This window comes from Protopterus annectens, chromosome 8.part0 (genome assembly GCF_019279795.1).
Source record: "Protopterus annectens isolate FY-2018-M chromosome 8.part0, PAN1.0, whole genome shotgun sequence".
NCBI classification, from domain to species: domain Eukaryota; kingdom Metazoa; phylum Chordata; order Ceratodontiformes; family Protopteridae; genus Protopterus; species Protopterus annectens.
The window spans coordinates 1,648,207,761-1,648,214,793 of NC_056741.1; positions in this window are offsets into that span (position 1 = coordinate 1,648,207,761).

A 7,033-nucleotide genomic window follows, 5' to 3' on the forward strand; every position below is an offset into this window, starting at 1 on the left:
TACATACACATAACAGTAGATGTTGGTTACACATAAAAAGGCAAACAGTGGGAAATGAATGGCCCAGGACAGCATAGTATAAAGGCAGAATGTCAAATGCCTACCAGCCCAAATATATATTACTTGGACCCAGGAGAGGGGCATACTGGGTCTGGATAATGATATTGGCCACACCTGGATTAGGAGGCCTGAAGACACCATCCAGCAAGTCTGAAAACCCCTGCAGGTGCACATGATGCATGATCCTCAGTATGTCATTCCTCAGTCATCTGTCACCCACATCACATACTCCATCTCTGACCAGACCAAGAAGCGGGATTGGAGTGGAATTCCTGACCAAGATTGCTGACACCCCTGCAAGGCATTCCCATCCCACTTATATACCTCAGCCTCAACTTCAGCCAATGAGGCAATGGGCTGTGGCTGGCTTCAATTTAAATAGGCCATTGCATTAATCAGAAGGGATGCAGAAACGGAATGGTGCCGTTAGGGATCAGGACCCATAGCTGGTATACTATACAGAGTGCAGGTATGGAAATAGGCCACCAGTCACTCCCACTGTGCCATAAGTCTCTACTGTCTCCTGCAACAGAGGTCAGGGTATTCATTTCACTCTGCCTGTGCTGAAAGACAAAATGAATCACATTTTACATACAAGTGTGACTAAGATACAGATTACAGTGCAGAGCTACAGCTCTACATATACATGCCAGCAAGCAGAAGCCTGAAATGGTGCCCACAGACTGAGACAGATACTATACTACCATGTGCATGTGCAATGAACCAGAAGCAGGACATGGTACTTATGCATAGGAAGGCAATCTACCCTACAACCTGTAGGTACAATGAAACAGAAACAGTTGCACTACCATAGTTATGTGAAGTAAAGGAGAGGCATGAAATGGTAGTCATAACAGACAGAGGCACTACCATGTGTGTAATAACCCACAAAATAACACAATGCCACAACAATACAACTGATAGTAATATCACAATTAACATACAGTCACCCACAGCAGGCAATCCAGTATCCCTGAGATCAGTAAGAGGTAACAAAACTAATTAGGAACAGAGCTGTGAAAGATACAAAACAGGATATTAATTGCAGTACAACACTCACTAGAAATGGAAAACACATACTGTACTATTCAAAGTTTTCCTGTCTCGCCTCTGTTCCTCACATCCAAAGGTGTTAAGGACAGTGATGGTACAGCTGATTGTTCCAATGCCTGTACTATTCACTAGCATGAGAGATGCCAGCTGGTTTTCATCTAGTCCACTAAGTTAAACCAGACATCCATCTTGTGGAATGGCCTCTGCATAATCTCTCAAAGGTTTTTCCCTTTACTGACTCTGTGGGAGAAATAGTATTATTTTGCAATCCTCAACAGAGCAGGTGGCTGCTATTCATAGCACTAGCATCCAAAGTTATTGCTACAGATGGCTTGAGAATCATGCCCTACATGGGACTAAGAATTACATGTAATGCACCTTAATCTCACAAGGAAAAATGACACACACACACACACACACACACACACACACACACACACACACACACACACACACACACACACACACACACACACACATACATATATACACACACACACACACACACACACACACACACACACACACACACACACACACACATATATACACACACACACACACACACACACACACACACACACACACACACACACACACACACACACACAGTAGGTGCAAGAGTAGGTGTGTACATCATGTTGGTGATGAGCAGAGTGTCTGTGTTCCTTAATTCACAGATTTGCTAATGTGAAACATAATGATTCATAGATACTGGTAGAATCTAGTCTCATCAGTATATATATATATATATATATATATATATATATATATATATATATATGGGTCTACTTCACAAACATGAAATCCCACTTGCCCGACTTTCATATAACTGAGATGACAAAGCCAACAACAAGTAACTACTTGGCCACCATGTTGAACTTTGTCCCTTACATTCATGGCAGTGTGATCTCGGAGTTGGTATAATTAGTTAGGGAGGGTGTGGGGGTTAAACCCCCCCCGCATGTGTGGGATTAATTTGCTATGGTTTTAATTTTTTTTAGCCTTAAGAAGCTGATTGTTCTCCTTCTCCGAGAGGGCAGGTGGAGGTGAATCTTGCAGAAACAACTACCACAGCCCAAGTTACTCCAGCACTTTTATTCATCCTTCTGAGTTGGTTTATAATACCAGACTCCATAAACAATGACATTCAGTCCTCACTATAATAACCAAAGATTAAATGTTTGTTGGGAGGGTGGCCTAATGATTAAGGTGTCTGCCTTACAAACACAAGGTGCAGGGTTTGAGTCAACCAAGAGATAATTGGCTAAGCTTATAATAGCTCGCGAGGGCAGTTAGCTTAGTACTAATCTATGAACCTGTTAATGTGTACAGCTAATAAAGGGAAACAGTTGTATCACACACATAAATAAGGAACAAATTTTAAAAGTTGAAAAATTGAAGAGATTTCCTAATAAAAGTTTGTCATCAAAAACTGATACTTTGAGCAAGATCAAGCACGTTATTACCTGGTTTGCGAATTTTATAGATGGAGAGGAATATCAGTGGGCATCCCATGCTAAGCAATCTGCAGGCAAAGAGGCAGATTCTAACTCTTCTACTTGTTCGGATATACCCCCCTATGCAAATTAACCCCTTGGGAGAAATAACAAATTGGACAGCAGCTAGAGGGAGTGAGGCTGAACCTATACTAAGAGCAGTACAGCCATGGACTGCAGTGGATTTTCAAAGTCTGTAGATTCTGTCACCCTCCCATTCATACACATTCAGTGAAATAAACAAAAGACTTAGAAGGAATGTACAGCTGCAAAACCCTACTATTGCAAACCTGAGAGAGCAGTATTAAAAGCCTTTAGGAAAATATGGGATAAATCAAACATAGGTGATAATAATCTGAAACATACAGATTATTGCTTTCTAGCTGATAGAAATAGTGTTAAAGCCATTACTACAGCTTGCCCCAACCTCTAATTGTGCAAGAATTAAAGCCATTGTACAGAAAGAGACTGAATCTATTGATGCTGATTTGTACCACATGATAGGTATGTTTGAAGCCTTCTCTGGACATCCCCAGTCTACAGAAGGTGCATCATGACCAATGCATTCAAAGCCTTCTCTGGGCATCCCCAGTGTACAGAAGGTGCAGCATGACCAATGCATTTGAAGCCTTCTCTGGACATCCCCAGTCTACAGAAGGTGCAGCATGACCAATGCATTCAAAGCCTTCTCTGGGCATCCCCAGTCTACAGAAGGTGCAGCATGACCAATGCATTCAAAGCCTCTGGGCATCCCCAGTCTACAGAAGGTGCAGCATGACCAATGCATTCAAAGCCTTCTCTGGGCATCCCCAGTCTACAGAAGGTGCAGCATGACCAGTGCATTCAAAGCCTTCTCTGGGCATCCCCAGTCTACAGAAGGTGCAGCATGACCAATGCATTTGAAGCCTTCTCTGGGCATCCCCAGTCTACAGAAGGTGCAGCATGACCAATGCATTCAAAGCCTTCTCTGGGCATCCCCAGTCTACAGAAGGTGCAGCATGACCAATGCATTCAAAGCCTTCTCTGGGCATCCCCAGTGTACAGAAGGTGCAGCATGACCAATGCATTCAAAGCCTTCTCTGGGCATCCCCAGTCTACAGAAGGTGCAGCATGACCAATGCATTCAAAGCCTTCTCTGGGCATCCCCAGTCTACAGAAGGTGCAGCATGACCAATGCATTCAAAGCCTTCTCTGGGCATCCCCAGTCTACAGAAGGTGCAGCATGACCAATGCATTCAAAGCCTTCTCTGGGCATCCCCAGTCTACAGAAGGTGCAGCATGACCAATGCATTCAAAGCCTTCTCTGGGCATCCCCAGTCTACAGAAGGTGCAGCATGACCAATGCATTTGAAGCCTTCTCTGGACATCCCCAGTCTACAGAAGGTGCATCATGACCATGCATTCAAAGCCTTCTCTGGGCATCCCCAGTCTACAGAAGGTGCAGCATGACCAGTGCATTCAAAGCCTTCTCTGGGCATCCCCAGTCTACAGAAGGTGCAGCATGACCAATGCATTCAAAGCCTTCTCTGGGCATCCCCAGTCTACAGAAGGTGCAGCATGACCAGTGCATTCAAAGCCTTCTCTGGGCATCCCCAGTCTACAGAAGGTGCAGCATGACCAATGCATTCAAAGCCTTCTCTGGGCATCCCCAGTCTACAGAAGGTGCAGCATGACCAATGCATTCAAAGCCTTCTCTGGGCATCCCCAGTCTACAGAAGGTGCAGCATGACCAATGCATTTGAAGCCTTCTCTGGACATCTGGAGCCTTCATAAGGCACAGCAGCCAGTGGGTTATCAGCAATATTTTTAGAGAGTTTGTTACTATCTATACAAGAGCAGATAAAACAGGTCTGTTTGAACTGGACACATTTGGGTATTCATGAAATTGTACATCAGGCTCAATGTGTAGCTGGCAATATACTTAGGGAAAAAAAGGAACAAAAGAAACAGCTAATAGACATCCAGCTCCAACAGTTTAATATTGACTCCTGAGAGTGGGTAAAGGGAAGAAGAAGGCATGGGGAGAGGTAGATTTTGAAATTTTCAGCAACCCCAGGGCAAAATCAGCAAAATTATTATCCCTCTGACTCACCAACATCACTGCAAGGTGCCACATGCTTAAATGCTTGTTTTAATTTTGGTCAGACTGGACATTGGTGAAATGAGTATCCATTATCTGGACTGAGCAAATTCACTGAATGTTTAAGTATCAAAGCAGACCAAAAGAAAATCTTCCATGTAAGACACTGCTTGGCAGCCACCAGTATGGCAGCAAAACCATAAGAATAGCCTTAAGGTGGAACTGCTGTTATTTTCCTTTGTACCAACTGACCAGGAAGGTCCTGTTGTCAGTGTTACAGTGTAAAATACATCTATTCTATTTCTTGTCAGTACAGGACCTACTAGCTTTATGATTACTTCAGCAAATGCTGAACACCTCCCACTTACTTATCACATGATTAGGGGTGTAAGTGTGTCCATAATTTGACTATAATTAGACTATCCAGAAACAAAACCTGTTCCTAGTCAAATTGATTCGCTAAAAGATCAGTGTACTTCTATTGTAGGAAATTTGATCATTTTACATCTATCAGGTAGAGATTTACTGTGCAAATGTAGATTTACTTGTTATTGCATACCTGATGGTGTATTTGTAGATGTTCCTAATGACTCTTTAGGATAATATTCAAATACTATTTATACAGATGATGGTACCCTTATTGCCATTTTAACATCAGAGCAAAATGAAGAGAATTCTGGTATGGAGGACTTAAATGCAATCCCTCGGCAGTTCTGGACTACCCATGCAAATGAGGTAGTAGTGGTCATAAAAGATGCAGAACCTGTGTGTGTACGACATTAAAACTTTGTGAGCACCTGCCTACGGTAGTTCAGTATCCTTTTCAGTAGAAATGGAAAAAACTCAAAGTGCTGATAACACTTCTGTTTTTTCAAATTATGAAAAGAGGAAAACATACATATAGATTTATACAGGATTTAGATGCAGTGAATGATGTAGTAGTATCAACATTTCCAGTTATCTTAATCCTGCAACAAATACTAAGTTCTATCATTTAGGATGCCACTACTCTCTCAGTGATAGATATTTCATCTGGTTTCCTTTCTATCCCTATACATCCAGATAGTCAGTATGTGTTTGCATTTACTTATAGAGGACAGCAGTACACTTGGACTAGATTAAAAAGGGTATGTGGAATCTTCTACCCTTTTAAACAGAAAGAGAAAACAGAGAAAATTAAATTTCCTTGTGGGTCGACTTTGATTCAGTATATAGATGATTTGCTTCTTGCCTCAAAAACTTTGAATGTCTGCAAATAAGTCATTATTTTTCCTTTTGACTCACTGACCAGAACTGGGATTCAGAGTTAATAGCGACAAACTGCAGTTATGGAAATCACAGTTCAGTATTTGGGACATCTTATTTCAGAAGGAGCTCAAAAGATTTTGCCCTCACAAATTGCTGGGATCCAAACTGCACTACGTCCAATTACATTAAAACAGTTGCAAGTTTTTCTGAGATTAACAGATTAATGTTGACAATGGATTTCTAATTATGCAATAGCAGTGAAACTCCTGTTAGAATAATTAAAGCAAAATACCTCTGAACTTTTATCCTGGAGGGTTATCATGAACAAGCTTTTGTGTACTTGAAAAGAATACTCTTAAATCCCCTTGCAACTGGACTGCCAGATCTATCTGTGTTTACCTCACAGACAAGAGGTACAGGGTTTGATTCTCACTGAGGGAAATTGACTAGGCTTACAAGGGCTACAAGGAAACTAGCCTAGTACTTACCTAAGAACCTATTATTCTAAGACATTTTTCTTATTTTTTTCTTATTTTTAGCAAAAGAAATAAAGTGGCATTAGGATTATTAGTACAATGTATAAATGATGGTTTCAGACCTGTTGGTTGTTTGAGTACAAATCTCAGTAATGTAGCTGCATCTCTTCCCCACTGCCTTAGGGCATGTCCATTCATCTAAGGGTTTTGTAATCATTGTGTAGGCATAGAGAACATTATGGTTTGGGTGCTGTTTAACAGCATCAAATGGGGGAATGTGAAGGATGAGGCATACAGAGAAGGAAAATGTGAGGCTGTATTTCATTTCTAATATGATTTCATAATAAAATGGATTCCTAAGCTTTTCAGTATGCATCTGATTATTTGCTTTCTGACTAATATTAGTAATTGCTTACAGAGTAGCAATGTAAAAAGTTTTGTTCTCTGTAGGAAGTTCAATTATGGAATTCAGAATCCATGTCTAATATGAAAGTCATAAACAAGGAGACAGGAGATCTTAGTAAAATGAATGCCATAGTTTTCATTTTTAATTGCTCAGTAGTTCTAAAATTGTTACAATAATATTGCTGTTAATGAAAGAAAGTATGCAAATTGCA